Source organism: Monodelphis domestica, chromosome 1, assembly GCF_027887165.1.
Source record: "Monodelphis domestica isolate mMonDom1 chromosome 1, mMonDom1.pri, whole genome shotgun sequence".
Classification (NCBI taxonomy): Eukaryota; Metazoa; Chordata; class Mammalia; order Didelphimorphia; family Didelphidae; genus Monodelphis; species Monodelphis domestica.
Window position 1 is genome coordinate 713,740,589 of NC_077227.1, and position 25,957 is coordinate 713,766,545.

At 38.3% G+C, this 25,957-nt stretch overlaps 1 protein-coding gene across 2 annotated transcripts in view; it reads right to left on the bottom strand.

Annotated features, from left to right (window-relative positions):
- The window catches only part of LOC100029060 (carbohydrate sulfotransferase 4-like), a 56,255-nt gene that overhangs the window by 16,120 nt on the left and 14,178 nt on the right, over positions 1 to 25,957 (bottom strand). Inside the window, exon 1 of one of the 2 annotated variants that reach the window (XM_056824451.1) lies at positions 11,953 to 25,205. The exons of the other annotated variant lie outside the window; for it this stretch is intronic. The gene's annotated coding sequence lies outside the window, so the exon portion shown is untranslated. Of the gene's footprint in view, positions 1 to 11,952; positions 25,206 to 25,957 lie in introns of those variants that run through there. 2 annotated transcript variants of the gene reach the window in all.

Consider the following 25,957-nt stretch of genomic DNA (forward strand, 5'->3'; position numbering starts at 1 on the left):
TTCGATTTGCAATCAGACTCCATCAGTTCATTCTCTGAAGATGGATAACATTTTTCATCATTAATCCTCTGTAACTGTCTTAGATGATTATATGGCTGAGAAGAGCTATGATTCACAGTTGAGTCATTGTACAATACTGCTTTTTACTGTATACAATGTTTTCATGGACAATTACTTCATTTTGCATTTGTTTATGTAAGTCTTTCCAGGTTTTTCTGGAAAGCATCCTACTCATCACTTCTTATATAGCACAATAATGTTCCATCCCAATCATATATCAAAACTTATTCAGCCCTTCCCCAGATGATAGACATCCATTATTTTCCAATTATTTGCCACCACAAAAAGAGCTGCCAGCCACATTTTTGTGTCCAAATGCCATTTTCCTTTTTTTTTTTATCTCTTTGGGATATAAATCTAGTAGTGGTATTGCTGAGTCAAAGAGTTCTATATAAATGGTTCTATAGTCCTTTCAGCATAGTTTCAAGTTTCTCTCCTGAATAGCTGGATAAGTTCACAATTCTACCAACAATGCTTTATTGTTCCAATTTTTCCACATACCCTCCAACATTTTCCTTTTTTTGTAATATTAGATAATCTGATAGATATGAAGTGGTATCTCAGATTTGTTTTAATTAGCATCTCTCTAGAGAATCGATAGTGATTTAGAACATTTTTTTCACATGACTATAGATAGTTTTGATCAGTTTGTCTGAAAGGTACCTGTTCAAATCCTTTGGCCATTTATCAACTGAGAAATGACTTATATTCTTATAAGTTTGACCTCATTCTTTATGTTTTTAAGAAATTAAGAAACTTTAAGAAAAGTTTATCAGAAAAACTTGCTAAAAACAATTTTTAACATTTATGATTACCATGTATTTTCCCCCTGTTTATCCTTTTATCTCTCTTCTTTTACCCTAATCATTCCTTAAAGTGCATTCTTCTGATCACTGCTTCTATCATCTATCAGCTCCCCACTTCTTTTGTCCCCTTCCTCTTCTATTTCCTTGTAGGGTAAGATAGATTTCTACACTCAAACAAATTTGTATGTTATTTCCTCTTTGAGTCAATTCTGATGAAAGTAAGGTTCAACCATTGTCAGCAAACCTTTCCCATCTTCCCCTTCACTGTAAAAAATTTTTCCTGATTCTTTTATTTAAGTAATTTACCCTATTCTACCTCTCTCTTTCCCCTTCTCCTAGTGCATCCTTCTTCTCATTCCTTAATTTTATTTTTTTAGATACAATCCCATCATATTTGACTCAGACCCATGCCCTCTATTTAGGTATATTCCTTCTGACTGGTCTAATAATAATAAACTTCTTAAAAGCTTTAAGTATTATCTTCCTTTATAGGAGTATAAACAGTTTAACCTCATTGAATATTTATGATTTCTCTTTCTTGTTTACTTTTTTAGGTCTCACTTAAGTCTTGTATTTGAAAATCAGATTTTTCAATTCATCTCTGGTTATTTCATCATGAATGCTTGAAAGTCCTCTATTTCATTGAATATAAATTTTTCTCCTCCCTGAAAGATATACTCAGTTATGCTGAATAGGTGATTCTTGATTATAATCCTAGATCCTTTGTTCTCTAGCATATCCAATATCAAACCGTTTAATCATTTAATGTAGACACTACTAAATCTAATTATTCCTTTTTTAAAAAAACCTTACCTTTCATTGTAGAATCAATACTGTGTATTGGTTCTAAGGCAGAAGAGTGGTAAGGGCTAGGCAATGGGGGTCAAGTGACGTGCCCAGGGTCACATAGCTAGGAAGTGTCTGAGGCAAGGTTTGAACCCATTGACCTCCCATCTCTGGGTCTGGCTCTCAATCCACTGAGCCACCCAGCTGCCCTCGAAATCGGATTATTCTGACTGCGGCTCTACTATATTCAAATTGCTTCTTAGGGATAGACTAGGTGATTGAGAGCCAGGTCTAGAGCCAAGAGGTCCTGGGTTCAAATCTGGTCTCAAATACTTCCTAGGTGGGTGACCATTGGCAAGTCACTCAACCCCCATTGCTACTTTTCTGCCTTGAAACCAAAACACAATATTGATTCCAAGACAGAAGGTATGGGTTATTAAAATAAAAAAAAAGAGAGAATTGCTTCTTTCTGGGTAGTTGAAGTATTTGCTTTTTGACCTGATTTGGAATTTGGCTACAATAGTTCTGGGAGTTTTCATTCGGGGATCTCTTTCAGGAAGTAAATCCTTTACATTTCTATTTTACCCTCTGCTTCTAGGAAATAATGGCAGTTTTTTTTTTCTTAATTTCCTAAAATATGATGTCTGGGCTATTTTAAAAATTATTTTAATTTGGTCAATTCTACTTTTTTACAAAGTTCTTCTCTTCAGTGAATTTTTGTACATCTTTTCCACTTGGCCAATTCTGCTTTTAGGAAGTTCTTCTTTTCAATGGATTTTTCTGCCTCTTTTACCATTTGACCTGTTCTATTTTTCTTCAGTATTTTTTTGCGCTTCTTTACCAAGCAGTTGACTCTTTTTTTTTTCATTATTTTCTTCAATTACTCTCATATCTTTTCCTAATTTTTCCTCTACCTCTCTTATTTGATTTTTTAAAATTCTTTTTGATCTCTTCCAGGAATTCTTTTGGGATCCAAGACCAATTTAGATTTTTCTGTGAAACTTTGGATATAGCCATTTTGACTTTGTTATCATCTTCTGAGTTTGTGTTTTGATCTTCTCTGTCACCATAGTAATTTTCTATGGTCAGGTTCCTTTTTTTGTAATTTGTTCATTTTCCCAGCCTTTTCTTGACTTTTAACTTCATGTTAACAGTGGGCTCTGCTCCCAAGATGGAGGGAACACTGTCCTAAGCTTCAGATTTTTCATGCAGTTTTTTTTAGAGCTAGTTCTAAAGGTCTATAGTTTTTTAGTTCTTCCAAGATGATATGATCTAAAAAGAGGTGTGGTCACTGGTTTCCTGGCTTGTACTCTGGTCTATGAGCAACCACAGTCACTCTTTTCTGCCCTGGAACTATGACCAGGGTCCTCACTCCCTTGCAGCCACACATTCTTAGTGTGCTAGTACTCCTTCTTGCCCTGGGACTGTGGCCCAGAATCATATGTGGGCAATGCAACAAGTCATACACCTAATATCAACAAGGGGTCTCCTGTCATCTCTTTCTGACCAATCTTATGACCCCCTAACTGTTCATGGGCAGAGGTGCCACCACCTCTGATTCAGGCATTACCAAAGCCTGCTGCTGATTTTCTAGGATGTTATTGCTCTGGTTCAGCCTATGCTGGACTGAGCTCTCTCTCCCCCAGTGAAAAAGACCTTTTCACTTGACCTTCTAACTTATTTAGGATTAGAAAATTGTTTAATCCATCCTTTTTTTGGTTCTGCTGCTCAAGAATTCATTTTGAGGTGTTATTTTAAAGATGTTTGGAGGGGAATTTGGGAGACCTCATGTGAGTCCCTCACTTTAATCCACCATCTTCAATCCATCCTCTTTGTGTCTTACATTTCTGGAGAGTTGCCTGTTACATTTGTCATCACATCTCTGCCTAAATAGCTAGAGAAGAACACTATGTTAGAAGTCAAGGACTCCAAGTAGCATTTCTCCATGAAAAGATTAGAGAACATAAGAAAAAACAGGGAATATCTTGGCTTGGATATTAGATTGATGTTAAATTACTTTTGATGGATTTGTGCCTAAAACATAGCAGGATATTAATATTTTTTCTTCAACAGTTAAAAATGGTTTAATGTAAGCCCACTGTTCCCAAGACTTTGGTGATAGATCAGAGAGTGTGAAACCTACCATCATCACTAACATCACTAATTCAGGGTGGTGGTAAGGTTAAAAATGCTTTATAATTTCTGTTCTTCCTATAGCTTTGCAGTCAACATTGGGGAAATGCTATCAGATAGGGGCTCAAACAGACAGGGAAAAAAATTTTATAACTAAACTCTCTGACAAAGGTTTAACTTCCCAAATATATAAGGAAATAAGTCAAATTTACAAAAAATTAAGACATTCCCAAATTGACAAATGGTTAAAGGCTATGAATAGGCAGTTTTGAGATTAAGAAATCAAAACTATCAATAAGCACATGAAAAAGTGTTCTAAATCTCATAATCAGAGAGATGCAAATCAAAACAACTCTGAGGTACCACCTCACACCTAGCAGATTGGCCAATATAACAGTAAAGGAAAATATTGGAGGAGATGTGGCAAAATTGGGACATAGATGCATTGCTGGTGGAATTGTGAATTGATCCAACTATTTTGAAAAGCAATTTGGAATTATACCCAAAGGGCGCTAAAAGAATGCCTGCCTTTGATCCAGCCATACCACTGGGGGGGGCGGTGTCTATACCTCAAAGAGATAATAAGAAAGAAGACTTGTACAAGAATATTCATAGCTGCACTCATTGTGGTAGCAAAAAGAAAAAAATGGAAAAGGAGGGGATGTCCATCAACTGGAGAATGGCTGAACAAATTGTGGTATCTGATGGTGATGGAATACTGTTGTGTTCAAAGGAATAATGACCTGGAGGAATTCTATATGAACTGGAAAGACCTCCATGAACTGAGCAGAGTGAAATGAGCAGAAGCAGGAGAACATTGTACATTGAAACTGAAACCTTGTGGAACAATCAAATGTAATAAACTTTGCTACTAGTAGCAATGCAATGATCCAGGACAACACAGAGGAACTTATGAGAAAGATGCTATACATATTGAGAGAAAGAACTGTGCAAGTAGAAACACAGAAGAAAAAATTATGATTGATCACATGGTTTGATGGGGATATGATTGGGGTTTTGGCTTTAAAAGATCACTCTACTGCAAATATAAATAATATGAGGGGAGGGGGCAGTTGGGTGGCTCAGTGGATTGAGAGCCAGTCCTAGAGATGGGAGGTCCTGGGTTCAAATCTGACCTCAGACACTTCCCAGCTGTGTGACCCTGGGCAAGTCACTTAACCCCCATTGCCTAGCACTTACCACTCTTCTGCCTTGGAGCCAATACGTAGTATTGACTCCAAGACAGAAGGTAAGGGTTTTAAAATATATATATATGTATAAGTATACATATATATATAATATGAATATAGGTTTTGAACAATGATACATGTATAACCCAGTGGAATTGCTTCTCAGCTCTAGGAAGGGGGAGGGAAAGAACATGAATCATGTAACCATGGAAAAATAATCTAAATAAACAAATAATTTTTTTAATTAAAAAAATAGGAGCTCAAGCTAAAAACACTGGAGAAAAACCTCCCTACCCCCCTTATTTTGGTGTAATCTCACCAGTGTTAACTGCCAGTGATTAGCATCCCAATTTCATTTAGCCAATTAATATCCATTAAGTGTTTGTTTGTTTGTTTATTTGTTTACACCCTTACTTTCAGTCTTGGAATTAATACTTAGCATTGGTTCCAAGGCAGAAGAGTGGTAAAGGCTAGGCACCTGGGATTCAGTGACTTGCCCAGGGTCACACAGCTAATCACTGTCTGAAGCCACATTTGAACCTAGGACCTCCCATCTCCAGATCTGGCTCCCAATTCATTGAGCCACCTCCTTGTCCCAACATCCATTAGTTTTTACAAAGGGTTATTTATTGTAAAGATACTGGTTAGTGGGTCAGAACCAGTTATAGAACATCTGCACTTGACCATAAAGACAGACTGGGCTTGTCTAGACTCCATCACATAAAATTTGTTTAAGGAAACCTTCTGTAACCTGGACTTATCCCTTCTTCTCGGTCATTATCATAAAAACCTAAGAAACGTTGGGCTGGGGGCAGACACTTTCACAGATGCACTTCTACAAAGAAGCCAAGAGAACAGTCAAGGAAGAAGAATGGGGAAGGAGCTGGGCTTGGCATCATGTTCTTCTGTTACAGCCCCTCCCAAAGTGGAAGGGAGGATGTCTGAGCAAGGTGGAGCTGGGGGTGAGTCTGGAAGGATGTCCAGACCAGATCAAATGACAGGCAGAGAGGAATGAGCCCAGGACCAGTAGACTGGAGAGTGGGAGAGAGGAATACCAGCTCGATTAACTATACCTTTCTTTCCTACATCAGGGAAACTTCTTGTTTATCAATGTGTCGCTTACTGCCTTCATTTCCCCTCCTTGGCTGTCAGACTAAGCATCTAGCAGGAAGAAGCTATTTCCCCAACAATTTCATTTCTATGCTATTTGTGGTTTTATGCCATTTGAGAGTGAGAGAGAAAACCATTCCTTAAAGGGAAGAGATTTTTTTTCTCTAAGGAGAGGCTCTGGGCAGGTGCTGGTACCAATTAGAGAATAAGAGAAAGCCTATGTGATTTATCAGCAATATAGTAAATAATTACTCAGGCTCAAGACTTAGTTTCTCTGAATTTGATGTGAGACTAGGAGAAGACCCAGAGAAGCTCAGTGCCCAGGTGGTCAGGTGCAGTCACTTTTGGCCTGAAGGCACTTAGAGCTCAGGCTCAGTTTCCCCAGCCACTCAACTGTCTATGGAGAAGGGGAAACAATCAGGCATGATAAAATGGCCCTAGAAGCCTTCCAGCCTCACTCACATGCTTTCCTGCAGTCATTAAAAGGATTCTTACAATGGACATAAGAAAGCAATCTTTTCCTGCTTTCATCAATCACCTCTTGGTTACCTTTGCAGTCTTTTATGAAATTCTATATCCTACCTTTCTATATGGACCTGAGTTCAAATCCAGCTTCAGACCCTTCCTAGCTGTGTGACTTAAGCAAATCTCTTAATTTCTATCTGTCTCAGTTTCCTCAATTATAAAATGGGATAATAGCATCTTCCTCCCAAGGTGCTATTATCCCAAGAATCAAATGAGATATTTATAAAGGACTTAGCACAATGCCTAGCAGCACATAGTAGGTGTTTAATAACTACTTATTATCCTCCTACCTATAGCTTCCTGCATCTTGCTCCAATACTCTAACTTTATTTAAAATGTAGATGTGACAGATTAATGGTAAAAGGTTGGAGCAGAATTTGTTATGCATCACCTAAAGTAAAAAAGGAATAGCAATCATGATATCAAACAAAGCTAAAATAAAACTTATCTGATTAAAAGAGATAGGAAGGAAATTACATCTTCCTAAAAGATACTATAAACAATGAAGTAACATCAATATAATGCTAATGTGATAGCAAATGGAATATATGACTAATTAAAAAAAGAGAGAGAAAGGCCTCTTTTATTACAAATATTCAAGGAAGACTCACATTTTTGCTTGAATTTTAGGGACAGTGGTAGTCTCTCAGTGACCGAGAATGACAATTGTCTTTGTGCATTATCATCTATTTATGTACCCTCATGTGGCTTTGAAGTCCAAAGACTGAGGCACAGAGTTTGTGGCACATGGGGCATGGGACACCAGTTGTTACGGGAGGTGCGGTTGTGGCCTGGTGTTGGAGTTCACGCACAGCGGCAAGACATTTAGGGACAAGTAGCCACAGAAAGATAGGAAGGTATTCTGGATTCTGATGCATATCAACCAGAAAAAGGAACTCTTTTCTAGTTTCTTTGCTCCACAATGAACCAAGAATGTGCCTAATCTATGCCTGATAAGATTTAGCTCAATCATCTGTAATATAATACAAGATAAACATCATCTGACTTCTTGATCTGTAATAGAAGAATATAAAGATGAAGAGCATCCTATCATTCACTGATAGAGTTCACAGAATGCTGAACTTGGAGTCTGGAGAGATGAAGGGTTTTCTTTTTTTTTTTATAGATTTTCCCAGATTACATGTTCAATTGTAATAATCATTTTCTGACATTTTGTGATCCATGTTCTCTCCTTCTTCCCCCTGTTTCTGGAGACAGCAGGTAATATATGTCATTCATGTGTTATCATATAGTACCTATTTCCATATTTATCATCTTGGGAAGGAAGGGAAAAAAAGGAAGGAAAGAAGGAAGGAAGGAAGGAAGGAAGGAAGGAAGGAAGGAAGGAAGGAAGGAAGGAAGGAAGGAAGGAAGGAAGGAAGGAAGGAAGGAAGGAAGGAAGCAAGGAAGAAAGGAAGAAAGGAAGGAAGGAAGGAAGCAAGGAAGCAAGCAAGCAAGCAAGCAAGCAAGCAAGCAAGCAAGAAAGCAAGCAAGAAAGGAAGCAAGCAAGGAAGCAAGCAAGCAAGCAAGCAAGGAAGCAAGCAAGCAAGGAAGCAAGCAAGCAAGCAAGGAAGCAAGCAAGCAAGGAAGCAAGCAAGCAAGGAAGGAAGATGGATAGATGGATAGATGGATGGATAGATAAGGACTGGGGTCCTCTATCTCCTCAGAAGGAAAGATATCACTGGCTTCCATTTCATTTCAACTCATTCATATCTTATGAGTAGCCAAGTAGTCCTGGCAAAAAGAGGAAGGGGAAAAGATAGTAAGTAACTCCGGTAGTGGAGTTCTTAATGCCCATGTATCACGAATAGGTTCTGGGATGGCCAGGACAGAGAAAGAGGGCAAGTAAGAAATTAAAGTGATATACTTAAAAGGAAAGGCAAACTGTGCATGATCGATATTCACGGTTTCATATGTAGTTCACTTGTTCTGTTCCATTCTGTATAAGGAAATGTTCATTTTATCTAGTTTTTATTAAGTTCAGAATAAAAAATAAATAAAAATCTATTTTTTAAAAACCTTTTGTCACATCTACATCTTCCAGAGGCACCAAATTAGGATTTTCATGTAGTATATTTATCTATCAGTAACTAAATAAATCTTGAATATAATCCAGTATAGAAAATACTATGAGAGTTCAAGGGTCAAGTTCTAAATGAGCTGGAGCAAATATTCTTTTATAGTTCAAATAGCAGCCTAAGGTGATTAAAGGAACATAATATCTACTCTCAGGATTGCCACCAATTGTATTAAAAGAAAAAAAAACTTATGGTTGCATTTCCTCATCTACTCCTCCTAGTCTCTTTGTAACTTCTAACCCAATTAACCTTACTTTGGGAAAAAAAAGAAAATTTTCTTTTGTTTTCAAACAAATCTTCTCTCTGACTCTTGTCATTTTATCCCTCCTTCAGATGGAAAATGACATGATTTGAAGAGTAATGGGATGATGCATTTTTTAGAGACTAAAAGGCAAGTCTTATTGAAAGTATGTTGGATTTGGAATCAGAAGACATGAGTTTAAAACCTGACTTTGCTATTTACTAATATTTGTGTGACCTTGGACAATTAATTTCTGCAGGCTTCAGTTTCATCATCTATAATATGAAGGGAATACGGGATATATTTAAAAGGAAAGGCTATGTATCAGGCACAATACTTGAGTGCTTTAAAGATCTCACTTCATTTAATCCTTACAACAACTTTGGCAGGTATGGGCTATTATTACCCCCATTTTATCATTAAAGGAACTGTGGCAGATAGATATTAAATGATTTTTCCAGGGTCATACAGTTAGTTAAGTATATATGGACACATTTGAACTCAGGTCCCCCATGACTCCATATCCAGCACCCTATCCTGAGCACTGCTGTCCCTTCTAGCTCTAAATTTACACTTCTTTTAAATGACTGGATTCCAAAGCTCAAGGAATGGAGGAAGCAGAGTTCCTATGAGAATGTGCAGAAGAAAACCAAAGCCACCAAGGAACAAGAGTTTATCCTCCTCTAACATCTCCTCGATGGAGTTAGACTATATGTTTAATTCTAACTAGCCCAAATGACAAATATGTGTCCTTGGTCCCTGAGGGTCCAGGGCAAGAGAGTTAATGACTCATTCAACTGGCCATCCCTTCTAAAAAAATCATCAATGGACCAGTGGGGTCATCCCTGCATGCAAAAGACAGTCCACTATGAAACTTGCTTTTGAACACTTGGGTTTTAGCTAATCCATCTTAGATGAAACAACCAAAGGAATTCACATGAAGGATGAGAAGAAAAACAATCCCATGTGACCCAGTAACCTGCTCACTCAATAACCTTCCCTTCCTAACATGTGCTCACCCAAAGAAATCTGTACCATTCCTTAGTGGTATTTATAGTAAAAAGTGATATCATCCTCCTCTGAATTCCCAAGAGAAAGATCATAATTGACTTTGTTTTGTTGTAAGGATTATGGTTGCCTCACAACCTTATAAGGTAAGTGCTACACATAATATTTTTTCTACTTTGCAGATGAGGAAACTGAGGCTAACAATAATAATAGCTAGCAAATATATAGTGCTTTAAAGTGGGCAAAGCACTTGCCAAGTTTTATCTCATTCGATTCTGATAGCAACCCAGTGAGATAGGTGCTGTTATTAGACCCATTTTACAGATGAGAAAATGGAGGATGAGGAGGTAAAACAGAATTAGAACTCGGGTCTTCCTGATTCAAGTCCTGCATTTTTTAGCTAACTTGGTGAGAAGGGTCAAATGAGTAACTTGGCCAGTATCACACAATTTAAAAGTGTCTGAGGTGGGATTTGAGTCCAGATCCATTTGACTCCAAGTTATTTGGCTTACAGCTCTAGTATAGACTTCTTTTTTTCCAATTTGAATAGCTCTTTGTAAAGTAGAGAAAGAGCTGGCATAATTCATAATCAGCTTAAGAACTTTAGCTCTTGGCAGAACCAGGAGAACATTGTACAAATAACAGCAATATTGTACAATGATCAACTGTGAATGACTTAACTATTCTCAGCAATACAATGACCTAAGACAGTTCCAAAGAGCTCCTGATGAAAAATGCTGTCCACTTCCAGAGAAAGAACTGGTGGAATCTGAATGTAGATTGAACCATACTAATTTCACTTTATTTTTTCCTTGGGGTGGGGTGGGGTCTAGGTTTTCTTTCAAAACATGATGAATACGGAAAGGAGTTTTGCATGATGGCACAGGTATAATCTATAGAGAGGAAGGGAATCTGGAACTCAAAATTTGAAGGAACAAAATGTTAAGAATTATGTGGACCTGTAATCAGGGAAAATAGTGGGTTGTTTTTTGTTTGTTTGTTTGTTTGTTTTTAAAGAACCCTGGCTCTTGGACCCACAGGAATATTACAGCCAATTATTGGCAGACCCGCCCTTGGGATTACCATCAAAACCAGAAATTCCATGTCTTTTGCTAGGAACGATGGCAAAGGGTGGTACGTTATGTAACGCTACCAGAATGATTGCGGGAAGGAGGCAGAGATACTTATCATCATGGATGGACAAAGTGTCACTGCGCCATTCATGGTAGGAGACAAACAATTAGGAAACCCCGATAGCAATGCCTGACATTGATATGGCATTTCTCACACGTTGCCTGTTCATACAAATGACGCTCCCAAGTAGATAGGGCAGAGATTGTTCCGTTTAGGGTACAGCGCGTGTGATTTCACTGGACTAGGAAACTCTTGTTGAGGTAACTCCATCTAGCATCGCAATTTGACACCTGTACCATTCACGGCCAGAGTTATCGGAGAGCAAAAAGAGTTTAAAGGACTGGCATGGAGTCACGAAGCCTTTAACGGAGGGGCTCTCCCCCAACGCCAAGGCCAGCTCTCTAGCCACTTTTCTATTCTGACTTTCATTTTAGAAATTTAAAAATTATTCTCAATTTGCAAAAGAGAAACAGAGAAATTAAAACACTTGGAATTATAGAACTTTAGAAACTCAGAGGGCTCTTATCTCTCTAATCTGGCCCCACTTTCTTATTTACAGATGGAAATCGAGGTCCAAAGTGCCTCCACAGTAGACCCTGACAAGGTCTCCTGCTGTGGCCATGGGAGCCTCTTCACTTGTGCGTCTCAGTTTCCTCATCTGTAAAGGATCCCAGCCAGCTCTGAAAAGCTATTATTCCGGGATTCCAAGAGCTCTCCTTGCTGTGTTTGGAAATAGCTTGCTAAAAACTCAAACAACACTCCTTTCTCTCCCCTCACCTCCATCCCACTCCTCCACGCCCTGCCCCCGGGCACAAGGGAAGCTCTAACTGCCCCGGGGGACTGCCTTGCAGGCGATGGACACAGAGGAGTTGTGTTCTTACCCTCTTCCCCCGGGCTGCTGCTGGCTAGTGCTGGCAGCGGTCTTCCTCTGACTCAGGACCTCCTCTCCTTCACCTTCCAGCCTCCTGCTACATTTTGCATAGCTGTTCCTCAGCGAGCCTCTTTTCTAGGCGCACTTTTTGTACCTTCTGGCAGCCCAGCAATGGCCCCGCCTCCTCAGGCTGCTGCGGGACAGACGGCAGAGCCTGTCAGTGAGCGGTGCTGGGGACCGCTCTGAGAGCCACATGCCAAGCGGGGTGAGCAGTGCGGCCACAAGGCTAGCTAAAGCCGGGGGGAAGTTTCCAGCGCGGAAGCTTCCCTGCTACTGGGCAGGGAGGAGCAAAGGGGGAGGAGGAAGCATTTACTCTCCTGGGCAGAAGGGTGACTAGACTCCTCCTGGGGCAGGAGCTTTCCCTGCTTCGGGAATGGGTGAGAACAGAAGGAACGTGGGCAGACTGGGGGAATGAGGCCAGCGAGAGGGAAAGCCACAGACCCACCCAGGACCATTAGGATGCCCCAAGCTCCATCCTACACTGATCATAGAGAGCTCTTCTCTCCCTGAGATCTTCCCAGAGAAACAGAAAAGGGGAGAGCAGGTCTACGATCACTGAAGTCTGAGGTGTATGTATGGGGGCGGCGGCACCATGGGAAGAAGAGTTTCTGCCTTCTTCCTAGTAGAAAGGGCACTAACTTCCTGGGATAGAGACATAATGGGGGTATTTTTGAGGTTGAAGTGAAAGAAACACTTTAGCTTTTCTCATTCTTTTTTCTGCTGCTATTAGCTGATGTCATCAGACCTCATAATGAATTCAAACAATCAATAAACATTGATTAAGTGCCACTCTGTCCCAGGCACTGTGCTAAGGGTTAGGAATACCAAAAGAGGCAAAAGACAGTCTCTGCCCTCAAGGAGTTTACAATCTGTATTTAATATCTCGTTCCTTTATCAGGCTTCTGGATTTTCTGGGTCTTGAAGGAGCTAGACTGAGCAGGAAAGTGGACTAAGTCTAGGGTACCCTTTTTGCAAGTTTCTATCAGTGAAGAGCTCACCCAATCAAACAGCATGGTCACTTACACCTAAAAGACGATGTGGTTATTACTCCCTCAGATCACAATCAGCCTATTTGTCTAAATTGTGTTAATTTTGTGTCTCCCTCTCTAATTTCCCAATTGCTGAATTCTCTCTAGGTCTCTTCTCTCCTTCAAATTCCCTAAACTGTACATTTAACTCAACAAATATTTTATTAAATGCTTACAAAGTATAAATTACTCTAATCTGCCATAGTGAGATATAAGATGACATCCAACAAGTAGCTAGAAGGAGCAGTGGATCTGATAGGATTCAATGTTCCCCTAATTTACTTATAACTTCCCTCTTTATATTGAGGTAATTTACCCATTTTGAATTTATCTTGGTATAGGGTGTGAGATGTTGATCTAAACCTAATTTTCCCCATACTGTTCTACAATTTTCCGAACAGTTTTTTTTGACAAATGAGTTCTTATCCAAAAGCTGGGATCTTTGGGTTTATCAAACACTAGATTGCTGAGTTCATTTACCCCAAGCCTATTCCATTGATCCACCCTTTTATCACTCAGCCATATTGTTTTCTAATTCCATTAAAAAAAAATTTGTTAGGTTGATAGATATGGCACTGAATAAGCAAATTAATTTGGGAAGGATTGTCATTTTTATGATGTTAGCTCATTCTACCCACAAACAATTAATGTTTTTCCAATTGTTTAGAACTAGTTTTATTTGTGTGAAAAGTTTTTTGTAGTTGTGTTCATATAATTCCTGAATTTGTCTTGGCAAATAGATTCCCAAATATTTTATATTGTCTAGAGTGATTTTAAATGGAGTTTCTCTTTTTAACTCTTGCTGCTGAGTTTTGTTGGAAATATATAGAAATACTGATTACTTATGTGGGTTTATTTTGTACCCTACAGCTTTGCTAAAGTTATTAATTATTTCCAATAGCTTTTTAGTTTATTTTTCTCAGATTCTCTAAGTATATCATCATATCATTTGCAAAGAGTGATAGTTTAGTTTGCTCATTGCCTACTTTAATCCCTTCAATTTCTTTTTCTTCTCTAATTGCTACTGCTAGCATTTCTAGTACAATATTAAATAGTAGGAGTGATAAGGGTCATCCTTGTTTCACTCCTGATCTTCTTGGGAAAGTTTCTTAATTGTCCCCATTGCAGATGATGCCTGTTGATTGTTTTAAATAAATACTCATTATTTTTAGGAAAGGCCCTTTTATTCCCTATACTTTCTGGTGTTTTCAATAGGAATATGTGTTGTTTTTGTCAAAGGCTTTTTCTGCATCTATTGAGATAATCATGTGATTTCTATTAGTTTTGTAACATTCCAAGCATATTCACATCTATGAAATATAAATGATTGTATGATTACTGTGTCTTCAGACACAAGGTAATACTCTGATATTTGTGAATGAAATCTTGACCTGGCCATGCCGGCCAGTTGCCTAAGGCAAACTCATTAACCCTTGGTGCAGAGTCCCATACTGTGGGAAAAGCACGGGTTGAAATCTACCCGACCAAAAGGTGTCACCTTCACCTTGCCACCCAATCTTAATTGTCTATGCTTTGTAACGTGATTGCTATGTGCTTGAGAGTACCTTCCTAATCACACGGGAATAAAAACAGAGGGCCCCATGATTCTTCTCTTGGATCTTCGCTCTACTCTAGGAACCTCTCTCTCTCCCTCTATCTCTAGTAAACCTTCTCCTCTCCCGGGCTCTAGCCTAGCCCCTCTCAGCTTTGCATTCTCTAACTTAATCTCCTCCTCTACCTCATGCTCCATTGGCTCTCATATTTTCCTTCCAAGGAGAATATCATAGGGGTTTGCCTGACCTATTTAAACACTGATTTGTCTGTGTCTGTCATTCTTCACCCTGGTTCTCAGATTCCCTGCCTCTCCTCTGGTCCCTACCACAAAGGAGAACCCCTTCTCTTGTGGGCCCTGCAGGTCAGGGACTCCACAAGTTTGGTTGCTAATATGGTCAATTATGTGAATGGTTTTCCTAATACTGAACTAGCTTTACATTCCTGGTATAAATGTCACCTGGTCATTGTGATAATTTGTTGTAATCTTTTTACTAGTATTTTATTTAAGATTTTTGCATCTATGTTCATTAATGAGATTGGTCTATAGTTTTTTTCTTCTTCTTCTTCTTTTTTTTTTTTTTTTGGTCTTCCTGACTTGGGAATCAGGACCATGTTTGTATCACAAAAATAATTTAGTTAAGACTCCTTCTTTGCTTATTTTGTCAAAGAGTTTGTAGAGTGGGATTAGTTGTTCTTTAAATGTTTGATAGAATTCACTTGTGAATCCATCTGGCCCTGGGGATTTTTTCTTAGGGAGTTCCTTGATGGCTTGTTCAATTTCTTTTTTCTAAAATGGGATTATTTACATATTCTATTTCCTCTTTTGTTAATCTAGGCAATTTATATTTTTGTAAATATCCATCCATTTCACCTAGATTGTCATATTTATTGTCATATAACTGGGCAAAATAGCTCTTAATAATTGCCTAATAATTTCCTCCTCATTAGAGATGAATATCCCTTTTCATTCATGATTGTTAATTTGATTCTCTTCTTTCTTTTTTAAGTTAGATTAACCAAAACTTTATCTATTTTATTTGTTTTTTCAAAATGCCAGCTCCTAGTCTTATTTATTTGTTCAATGATTCTTCTACTTTCAATTTTATTAATTTTTCCTCTGATTTTTAGGATTTCCAATTTGGTCTTTATCTGAAGATTTTTAATTTGTTCTTTTTTTAGTTTTTTTAGTTGCATGACCAATTTGTTTATCTCCTCTTTCCCTTTTTTGTTGTTATAGGCACTCAGGGATATAAATTTTCCCCTGAGTACTGTTTTGGCTATATCCCATAAATTATCATATGTTGTCTCCTCATTGTCATTCACTTCAATGAAATCAGTAATTGTTTCTATGATTTGTTCTTTAACCTACAAGTTTTGAAGAATTAGATTATTTAATTTCCAATTAATTTTTAATTTCCCTCTCCATAAACATTTACTAATTATAATTTTATCACATTATGATATGAAATAGTTGCATTTGTTATTTCTACTTTTATGTATTTGTTTGCAATGTTTTTATGCCCTAGTACATGGTCAATCTATGTATTTATACCATGTGCTACTGAAAAGAAGGTATATTCCTTTTTATCCCTATTCACTTTTCTCCAGATCTCTATTAACTTGAATATTTCTAAAATCATTCATTTCTCTTACTTCTTTCTTAATTATTTTTTGTTTGATTTATCTAGATCTGATGGGAAAAGGTTGAGTTCCCCCATTAGTATAATTTTACTGTCAATTTTCTTCTTAAGCTCCAATAGTTTCTCCTTTAAAAGCCTGGATGCTATATCATTTGATGCATATATGTTGAGCATATATTTCTTCATTGTCTACACTGCCTTTTATCAGGGTGTAATTACCTTCCTTATCGATTTTAAAATCAGATCTATTTTTTTGCTTTAGCTTTGTTAAAGATCATCATTTCTACACCTGTCTTCTTTTTCTCAGTTGATGTCCTATAAATTCTGCTCTAACCTCTTACCTTTACCCTGTGTGTGTCTACCTGCCTCATGTGTATTTCTTGTAAACAACATAAGGTGGGATTTTGGTTTTTAATCTATTCTGCTATCTGCTTCCATTGTATGGGTGAATTCATCCCATTCACATTCACAGTTATGATTAGCATCTGTGTTTTCCTCATCATTTTGGTTTCCTCTTTTAATCCTTCCCTTTATCCTTTTACTCTTTCCTTTCACAATAGTGTTTTGCTTTTAACCACTCCCTTTCCCCTTCCCTCAATTTACTCTCCTTCCCACCACCTTCCTTCTTATTCCCTTCCTACTTCTCTTTTAATCATCCCCCAAATTTCCCCTCTTTTATATTACTCCCATCCCCACACATCCCCTTCCTTATTTCCCTTCTACTTCTCTATAGGGTAAGATAGGATTCTATACCCCCAATAAATCAGGCTCTTTTTCCCTTTCTGAACCAATTCCAATGAGAGAAAGGTTTAACATACTCGCCTTCTTGTAATAGTATCCTCTCCCACCTCAAACACTTCTTTGCGTGGTATAATTTACCCCCATTTTACCTCTTCCTTTGTATTTCTCTTAATACAATCTTCTTTTTTCCCTAATTTTTTTTACATATAATCCTAAACTGCTTAATACCACACCCTCTGCCTATGTATATTTCTTCTATCTACCATGATAATGATAACAATTTTTAAGAATTACAGATATCATTTTTCCATATAGGAATATAATCAATTTGACCTTGTCAAAGCTCTTAATTTTTTTTCTTTCTTCTTTATTTTTTTTATGGCTCTCTTGAATTTTGTATTTGGACATCAAATTTTCTGTTTAGTTCTGATCTTTTCTTCAGGAATGCTTGGAAATCTTCTATTTTATTAAATGTTCATACTTTCCCCTGAAAGTATGTAGTCAGTTCTGATGGATAGGTAATTCTTGGTAGTAGACCCAGTTCTCTTGCCTTCCAGTGTGGTCCTTCAGTGTGAAAACTGCCAGATCCTGTGTAATCCTGATTTGAGCTCCATGATATCTGAATTCTTTCTTTCTGGCCACTTGCAGTATTTTCTCCTTATCCTGAGAGCATTTGAACTTGGCTATAGCATTCCTGGGAGTTGTCATTTGGGGATTTATTGCAGGAGGTGATCTGTGGATTCTTTTAACATTTATGTTTCCCTCTTATTCAAGAATATCAGGATAGTTTTCTTGGATAATTTCTTGTATATGATGTCTAGGCTTTCTTTCTTTATCCTGACTTTCAGGTAGTACAATAATTCTCAAATTGTCTCTCCTGGATCCATTTTCTAAGTCAATAAGAAATTTTACTTTTTTTTCCTATTTTTTCATTCTTTTTATTTTATTATTTCTTGATGTCTCATGAAATCATTAGCTTCTACTTGCCCAATTCTAGTCTTTAAAGACTAGTTTTCATTCATGATCTTTTGATTCTCCTTTTCCATCTGGTTAATTCTACTTTTCATGGCACTCTTTTCATCATTGAACTTTTTGCCTATTCTAGCAGGTCAATTCTGGATCTGCTTGTTACTTCATTTGATTCTTAAGTCTCTCTTTCCATTTGACCAATTTTGCCTTTTAAGATTTTACTTTCTTTTTACATTACTTTCATTTCTTTTTCCCACTTTTCTTCCCATTTTTATTCTATCCATCTTACTTGGTTCTTGAACTCCTTTTTTAATTCATCCAGAGCCTGTGAGCAGTTTCCATTTTTTTGGAGAGCTTGCATTTGTTTTCTTCTTTCTTACTCTCTCCTGTTGTTTCTGGTTTTTGCTCTTTTTCTCCATAGAAATTTTCCAGTGTCAAAAGCTTTTTTTTGTTTCTGTTTACTCATTTTCCTACTCAAGGACTAGTTGTCTTGCAAGTTGATGGTAATTTTAATCTTAGCTTCTGGCTCACAGGGTTTTGCCTTGGGGCTATCTTCACTTCCCAGTCAGAGGAGGGCCTGGAGCCTCCAGGAATAGGTCTGAGGTGCTTTTTTGTTAGTGTAGCCTACCTCCTAGAATCCTGAGGTTGCCTAGGTCCTGGCTCTCATCTGGCACAGTGGGGGGGTGGGGGTAGGAGGAGGTCAGCCTGCTCTTTTTCTTGTGCAGTTTTGCCCCCTTAAATCATGGAAATCCACTCTCTCTTATCTATGTTTCATGTTCTGTTTAGTTAGATAGTCCCTTCACTCATCCTGCTTTGACATCTGTCCTTTGGAAACATTTTTTAAGGATCATTTTGGAAGGATATTCAGAGCAATTTCAGAATTTCCCTGCTACTATGCCTCCATCTTGCCTCTGCCCCCACCCCTATAAAATACATTTATGACAATACCACTCCCTATTCAACAAATGACAATGCCTCTTTATGACTCCTAGGAGTAAATATAAACTCCCCTGTGCGATATTTAGAGCACTTTGCCTCCTGTCTCTGACCTACCATTCTGGCTTCATAAATATTACTTCTATTTATTCCTCAGATCTAATAAAACTTGCCTTCTTCCTGTTTTTCAACCATGTGCAGAATGCATTCCCTTATCTTCTACTTCAAATTTCCAGGTTCTTTCAAGATACAATTACAGAACCACTTTCTACATAAAGGCTTTCCTGACACTCTTAGCTGCTAGTACTTCCCCCTCAAATTGTTTCATATCTGTTTTATACAGGCCCATATAGAATATGTCTCCTCCTAGACAAACTATAAGTTTCCAGAGGGAAAGATCTTTATATCCCTAGGACTTGGCACAGTGCCTGTTCAGCATAGTAGGAACTATTTAATGATTATTGATTGATTGAATGATTTGCCTCTGCAGAATCTTCAATAACACTTCCATTCCATATTAAGGTATCAAAGCAGGAAATTATAATAGATTACATTCCATATAAATATATATACATATATATATTACCAATTGGAAGACTGATATTGAACATATTCTCATCTCCCCATGTACTAGAATTAAGCTGGTTTTTTGACATCTCTCAAATTAACCTGAACCAAAATATTCCTTTCTTCACCCAACAAACCTCTTCTAAGCACCTACTATGAGCAAGATATGTAATATAGGTCAATTTAGGCAATTTATAGAAGTATTTAATAGATTTAAGGTACTACTCTAGACAAAGGGGATACAAAACTGAACAATAATAAGGCTAGCTAGAGCTTATTGTACCCCCACATAATCTTATATAGAGTACCTTTCAGTATGTTCTTAGAATGTAGAATTCCTAATTTTGTATAATTGGTCTTTTTTTCTTTTGTCTATAAAATTATAAAAAACATCCTGTGTTCTCAGAGAATACAACTGGACTTGAGATACAAAGACAGTCAGAAATAAGGCTAGAAAGGTAGGTTGGAACTACACTGGTCAGCTCTTTACCAAGTTGAAGAAAATGAGAAGGCACTGAAGGTTTTTGAGAAAAGGGATTAAAAGCTTGTCAGGCTGCTTCAAGGATGAACTGAAGAGGCCTAGAAAAGTCAGCTGGTAAGTTCCTGTAGTGTTCCAGGTTTACAGGATGAAGGGGATAGTTACTGGAAATGTTGGGCACCTGACCATCAACACCAACTCACTTCTACTCTTAAGGTTTCCCCAAAGAATCTGCCATAATTTCCCTTGACAATGGTTCCAGTGTTTCTGCACAGAATACAATTAAATACCTTGCTTCTTTCAGGGATGTGCATTTGCCCTCCAGCATCATAATTCATATCATTCAACTAATAACTGAAACATACAACCTTTCCAGGAAAGTAGTTAGTGTTGGTATTAGTATTATTAATCAACAAATATTTGTTGAACCCCTATTATGTGTATAGTGCAGTTTTACTGCTTTTGGTGCTTATGGGGATGAGTCCTTCCCAAACCCTCACTGTGCCCCATTTTTTCTGCTGGAGAGGTTCTTCCTCAGGTCTGAGTGGTGCTTCTCCTTCTCCTTGCTACATTCTCCTCTTTATATATTGGAAAGGAGCCCGACTAAGATGGCCAGCAGCTTTCCTTTGGCCTGATCAAAGGTCCAGCTGGTACAGGGAGAGGAAAAAGGATATAGTAGATTAATGAAGCATAGCCAGAAACACAGTAGGGTGAAAATAAGAGGCTAGGAATAAAAACAAAGAGGAGAGGGTGTGTTTCTTTCTCGCAGGGAATATTCTCTAAACTTATTTTCCATTGTCAAAAGACAGTCATGCTACAGAAATAACAGATTTTGAAGACCAAACATGTATGAGCAAAGCTTTCATTAGCATCAAAGGGTCCCTTTCCTACCCTGTCCTCAGTTTTTTCACCTATAAAATGAGGGATTTCAACCAGGTGGCCTCTAAGATCCTTTCCACTTCTAAAGCTATGAATTTTTATGGTCTGTTCAAGTTTTTCAAAGCTGAGAGGTAAACCTATTGATCTAGTGAGGATCCCTCCAAAATAAGAGTAGAGCTGAAATAGCTTCCCCATTCCAGAATCCAGGGTCTCACCCCTGGATAGGCCTGTGAAACAGAAATAACTTGAGTCTAGGATCACCTAGCCAGGGGGCAACAATTTTTTAGGAAGGACAGAGAAAAGTTGGGGAACAAACAAAGAAGGTCAACCAGAATGGAAAAGGACTTTGAATCTATGCCATCTGATGACTGCTTGAATGAATTACAAATGTTTAGAGAAGAGAGGGCTCAAGGGGAACATCATAATTATTTTCAAGTATCCAAAGTGAGCTGTCATTTGGCAGGATTAGACTTGCTCTGTTTGGCTGAAGAGGGCAGATTGCACCTACCATGTACTAAGCATTTAGGACACAAAGACAAAAAAAGAAACAGTTCTTGACCTCAAGGAGTTTACATTCTACTGGGGAACAACTCACACATATATGAATAAATATAAGATAGAGAAATAAAGAGCAAGATGAAGTAATTTCAGCAAGAAAATGGGAATAGAATGTTGGGGAAGTACTCCAGAAAAGGCATCCCAGATAAGTTTTGAAGGGAAATAAGGATTCTTGAAGGCAAAGATAAACAGAGGAAGCATTGGAAGAGAAATGTACTAAATTAGAAACAAGGGGGTTTGCCTAGATCATACAGTGTAGGCCTCAAACATGTCAGTGAGTTGGGGGTTGTCTACCCCAAGCATGAGAAGACTTCTTCTGGTGGAATGGGCCAATGAGAACAATTTGTTCCAATGGCTATGAAGGTAGTTGAAGAAGACCCTTTGGAGCACTTAGAACTTGGTTAGCCAAGTGGGCAGCTGGGTAGTTCAGTGGATTGAGAGCCAGGCCTAGAGATGGGAGGTCCTGGGTTCAAATATGACCTCAGACACTTACCAGCTGTGTGACCCTGGGCAAGTCACTTGACCCCATTGCCTCACCCTTACCAATCTAATACCCTGGAATCAATCCAAGACAAAAGGTAAGGGTTTAAAAAAAAAAAAAAGAACTTGGTTAGCCAAGAAAGAAGCCAAGGTCCTCTACTACATCTCAGGCCAGCACCAGTCATTTTGATTTGTGTTCTACCAAATAAACTCATTTGCCATGCCAGCTTTGCCATTTATAACTTTGGACATATCACTTAATCTCTCTGTCTTAGTTTTCCCATATATAAGATGATAAAATTAGATTAGATGAACTCCAAGATCTCTTCTAACTCTAAATCTGTGGACCTGTTGCAAGATGCTCAGAATGGCTTGATTTAAAGGTTGTGAATTTCAAAACTACTCCACCCTGTTCAGACCATTCTTTGGAGGATGGGATTTAGCTATTTCCTGATCAATGATAATTGGGGTGTATGGGGTGTTCAGGGAGGGGTAGTATCTCTGGTATGGAGGGCTTGTTGTGCCCTCCTAGGGCAGCTCTCCAGCCTCTGACCCCCACCTGACCCCCAGCTCTCACTTGTGGCTCCCAGTAGCTGCTAGCATGTGGCAGCGGCCACACCCCAGGCAACGGCTTCGACAGGCCGGCTAAACCTTGTGAGGGTAGCCATCGGGCCGTCGACCCCTGGTGAACCAGGGCTTTGCTCAATGTGAAGACTGCTTCGGCAGAACAGGCGGAAGAAACCAAGAAGAAGGTTCAACAGCTAAGATGGCGACGCAGCAAAGCACTGTGGAGTGCCTAGGGCGTGTTGGAGCACAAAAGACAACACGGCCATCCCATGCAGCTGAGGAAGTCTCCAGGTGTAATGGCTTTTCGTGCCACTGGACCCAGGCTTCCAACGCCAAGAGAGGGGGACTGTCTCTGTGCACTGACTTTTCCACTTAAATCTTCATGCACAAGTGTCTTTGTACACAAAAATGCACAAAGACAATAGTCATCCTCAGTTACCGAGAGACAACTACTAGACTACTAGATCAATGACAATGAAGATACTTGGAGTAACAGAGTCAGGTCTTGGAAACTGCAGTCTCCACCCTACTCAGGTAGAGATTAGGAAGGGCTGCAGCAAAACTCAAGATTTAGGGGGCAGCTGGGTAGCTCAGTGGATTGAGTGTCAGGCCTAGAGACGGGAGGTCCTAGGTTCAAGTCTGGCCTCAGATACTTCCCAGCTGTGTGACCCTGGGCAAGTCACTTGACCCCCATTGCCTAGCCCTTACCACTCTTTCTGCCTTGGAGCCAATACACAGTATTGACTCCAAGACAGAAGGTAAGGGTTTTTAAAAAATAAAAATTAAAAAAAAAATTAAAAAAAAAACTCAAGATTTAATTATTTGAGAATATGGCCCTCAACAGACATGTGCAAAAAATGGGCAGACCTCTGGGCGGTCCTAGGTCAAGCTAGAGCCACCATTGGAACTTGTGAGGCACGGGAAGTGAGGTAGGGAACAGCCTCTAGAATTTGCTGACTTCCTGTGGAGGGAGCGAGAGGGAGTTCGTACTAGGAGCTTGAGCAAGGCAGAGGCCCCCAGACAGCTTCCCTTCAGATCGGTCAGGTGAGTCAAGGACTGATTCCTTCTCTACCTTGGCCCTTTGGGCCTAAACTCCCTCTGGCTCTCTGCCAGAGATTGAATAACCCCTTTCCCTTTTTCTCCTCTCTCCTTCTCTCCCTCTCCCTTTTCTTACTCCCATTGTGATTAAACCACCATAAATTCCATTCTGACTTGAGTGTTTCATTTTAGGAATTTCATAAGTAAGTTCCTTGGCGGCCATAGTTTTAATATTATCACAACCTGTAAAGGTGATTTTCACCTTTACAAGGTTACTCAGAAAGCTTCCTCCACCCTTTACATATATCCCAACTGCTGCTAGAAATTTTACTGTTCAAAATGTGAGCCAACAAACATTCTCTTCTAAAATGCAAACAGCATGGGACTTACTACACCACAATGTGTGGTGCAAATGGCTCAGTTCACTGTGAATTCATTTAATTGAACAACCTTCCTAAGTGCTAACAGAAATCTGCTACATGGGGAGAGGCAGGAGATGAACGTAGGATAATACCCAAAGAACTAAACTGGATGGAGCAGTTGGAGCACCAGTTAGTGAGGAAGCAAGGAAGAAGGGATCCTATGAGGTAAGAGATAGAAAGAAAGGTAGAAGGCTGCTGAGAAGATTTAATAACTGGCCAATTAATTTATTGGTTATTGATAGCCTGGCTAATAAATTTATTTTCTTACCTGAAACTCAGTCTCTTAGAATTTTCAATCATTACACTGCCAAATAAAAACTTATCTTCCTTTAAAATGTGGTATGTGAAAAAATAAAATAAAATAAAATAAAATAAAATAAAATGTGGTATGTGATGTTAAACTCAGTGTAATTGCACGTCTGATGGGAAGGGGATGGAGGGAGGGGAGGGAAAGAACATGCATCTTGTAACCATGGAAAAATAGTCTAAATCATCTAGTTAAATAAAATGTAAAAATAAAATAAAATGTAGTATGTGGATATGACAATAAAGGAAAATTATAAATGTTGGAGAGAATGTGGCAAAATTGGGACACTAATGCATTGCTAGTGGAGTTGTGAATTGATTCAACCATTCTGGAATGCAATTTGGAATTATGCACAAAGGGCTATAAAAGAATGCATACTTTTTGATCCAGCAATGTCACTACTAGGTCTCCTATCCCAAAGAGATAAAAAGAAAATGGGAAAAGACCTGTTTGTACAAAAATATTTATAGTAGCATGAATTTTTGTGACAATAAAGAATTAGAAACTAAAGGGATGTCCCTCAATGGGGAATGGTTGAACAAATTGTGGTATATGATTGTGATGGAATACTATTGTGCTATAAGGAATGTGTGGTGTAAAGAACTGTAAAGACCTACATGAACTGATGCAGAATGAAATAAGCAGAACCAGGAGAACATTATATACAGTAACTGAAAGATTGTGGGATGATCAAATGTAATAGACTTTGCTACTCACAGGGATACAATGATCCAGGACAATTCCAAGGGATTTATGAATGCTATCCACCTCTAGAGAAAGAACTGTTGGAGTAGAAATGCAGATGGAAACATATTATTTATCACTTGCTTATTTGGGTATATGATTTGGGGTTTTGGTTTTATAAGATTATTCACTTACAAAAATGAATGATTTGGAAATGTGTTTTGTGTGATAATACATGTACAACCCAGATTGAATTGCTTGTCAACTCCAGGAGAGGGGAAGGAAGAAAGGAGGGAGAAAACATGAATCATATAACATGTGGAAATTAAATTAAAAAAAATAAAGATAAGATATTTTTAATTTTTTATCATTATCATGATAGTTAGAAGAAGTATACATAGGCAAAGGGTATGGTAGTAAGCTATTTAGGCTGATATGCAAAAAAAAATAATAAATGGATGAAAAAACAGTATTCCACTGAAAGAAATGAAAAGAGAGCAGTAAAATAGGACAAATTATATCACATAAAGAAGGGGAGGGGCTGTTACATTGTAAGAGAAGATGAGGGTGGTAACAGGAAATATTTAGACTTTACTCTCATTGGAATTGGCTCAGAGAGGGAATAATTGCCAGATTCTTTGGGGAACAGAATCCTATATTGCCCTATAGAGAAGTAGAAAGGGATTAAGAAAAGTGGTGGTGGGGAGGAGAGTAACATAACAGAGAGGGAATGAGGAAAGTGATTGAAAGCAAAACACGTGTGTGAAGGAATAGTGTAAAAAGAGAGAGTAAAGAATTTAAAGGGGAAAACTAGAAAGGAATACATAGATGATATTATAATTGTGAATGTAAATAAGATGAACTCACCCATAAAATGAAGCAAATAGCAGAGTGGATTAAAAACTAGAATCCTACCATATGATACTTACAAGAAACACATTTGAGGCAAGTAGACATGCAGAGAGTTAAAGTAAGAGGATGGAGCATAATCTATTGGGCTTCAATTGAGATTGTTTAAAAATCAGGAGTAGAAATTATGATCTCAGACAAAGCTAAAGTGAAAAAAGATCCGATTAAAAGAAATAAGGAAGGTAATTACATATTAAT